Raw genomic sequence first — 2,500 nt, forward strand, 5'->3', positions numbered from 1 at the left:
ATATACAACACATACGTACACCATACATACCTGTATATATATATATGTATTATATATATATATATATATATATATATAATTATATTATATAACATAGGAGTAAAAACACATATATTATATATGTATATATATATATATATAATATCTATCTATATATATATGTATATATATATATATATATAATATATATATATATATATATATATATATATATATATATAGATATATATACATATAATACATACATATATACATGCATATCGTCTAACAGGGAAAGTTTGAGAATATTGGTATCTGTACCAGTTGAAATGCTGGTTTAATCATGAAAACGCTATATAAATCGACTTTAGAAAGAAAAACATAAAATGAGTCCGTATTGTAAAGAATCTACTAATATACTTGACATTTCGAAACATGAATTTTTACAACTGGACAGACAGCAATCCATCTTATAGCAACCAACATATACTGCTCACAATCGGCCTATATGTTTCAGACTAGCTGAAGTCAATGAACGATCGACCGCACGAACGAAACCTTAGTTTCGGCTTTTAGCTTCTCTTTCACGCAACATAATTGCCGACTTTTTTTTCTCAGAATGTTTATAGTTTATCCGTCTCCCCTCTGTCTCTGGGAGTAATTACATGTTTGAAGATTTCTTTTGTTCTCTTATGTCTTTTCGGTTTTCAATCACGCCAGCTTCGGTGTGCGTATGTTATTTTCATAACATACATTTTAAACGCTGTGAGTTATGAGGGTAATAAAAATCTTTAAGCTGTAAAGAATAGAATTTTTAATAAACTAAAAGAGAACCATCCGAAAATTCTCTGAAATGAATAATAGTGACGTTATTAAATAATGTTTTTGTTTTTTTTTTATATTTTTGTTTTGGAAAAGAAAACATGTAGAGAAATGGATGGAAAAGAGAAGTAGAAGTACGAAGTAACGTCTATCTTTACACAAACTATATGAAAATATATTATTACAAAATTGAATGAGAAGACTTCGTTTTTTTTCCAGCTTGTTTGTTTGTTTTTAGCAATAAGAGAAGATGAGACGAAAGATTGTTACAACACGAGATGACAAAAAATTTCTCAGTCTTGTTAACAACTTGGAGAAGCTAATATTGAGAAGTAAACAGCGTAGAAAACTAAGAAATATAAGCGATTAAAATGCATCATTACCATACTTACACATGTATTGGTGTTCGTCGGTTTAGTCGGGGAAAAGCCCATAGTTTTTGAAAGATGTATCAGACATTTCTCGAAGCAGATTTCTGTGGAACAGTGGTTCTAAGGAAAGTGTATGCAGGTCTCGAGTTTGAGAAAAAGTAGATATATATATATATATATATGTTTAGTATTGGTATTGGGGGAATGAAGCTGATTGCATCAGACAGTATTGACTGGAGGTGGGGTGCTCCTTGCAAGTTTCCAGGAAGAATGTTTATCTGCAAGAAATGGAAGCGCTCTGTAGCATGATAAACCTGCAGGAAACCCTTAAGGGAATTGTAAGCGTTTCTTCTGATGGTGACTAAAAGTCATTGCAATGTCTCTAACTCTTCCGTAGCATCGGCGGATATCTCGTAAAGAAATAGTCAATAACAGGCGTGGCTCTGTGATTAGAAATCTACTTCTCAACCACATGGTTCTGGGATCAGTCCTACTGCGTGGCACCTAACCCAAGTGTCTTCCATCGTAGCCTCGATCCGACAAAAACCTTTTGAGTGGGTTTGGTAGACAGTGTGTGTTTGTATGTATGTATGCATGCATGCATGTATGTATGTATGTATGTATGTATGTATGTATGTATGTATGTATGCATGCATGTATGTATGTATGTGAGTGTGTGTGTATGTGTGTGTGGTGTGTGTGTGTGTGTGTAATCAGGTATGTGTGTTTGAGTGTTTGTCCCGCACCAACGCTCAACAATCGGTATCGTCGTGTTTATGGTTCCGTAACATAGTGTTTCGGGAAAACAGGCCAATAGAATGAACACCAGACTTTTACAAAATGTGTATTGCGGTTGATTCGTTAGAGTAAAATGGTTCGAGGCCGTGCTCCAACATAGCTGTTGTCTTACGACTAAAATAAATAAAGCAATAAACAACACAACGTAACAGGCAAAGCTACAAGGCAATACGAAAGCAAATGGAATACGATATATATATTCTACACGTTGTAAAACAAAACAAAACATAAATAAGCACCATGAAGTAAATTCTCATTGACTCAAGAAGTTATAAACGTCTTATGAAGAGCAAAACATGTGTTACAGCGAACCATGTTCGGTAGAAGCATTGCAAATGATCGATCAATAATGAAAGCTAACTCGCTCCGTATATCGGTGAGGCCAGAGTTTAACATTTATTCGATCTCGTGATTGAATTGCTAGCCGTGAAACTAACCTGTGAGTGACTGAAGAACTCATACAAACGTATCGGGTTGTTGCGTTTCATAGGCTGATTCATCGAGGAATTACATGAATTTGTTACGTATTC

Source organism: Octopus sinensis, linkage group LG9, assembly GCF_006345805.1.
Source record: "Octopus sinensis linkage group LG9, ASM634580v1, whole genome shotgun sequence".
NCBI lineage: Eukaryota > Metazoa > Mollusca > Cephalopoda > Octopoda > Octopodidae > Octopus > Octopus sinensis.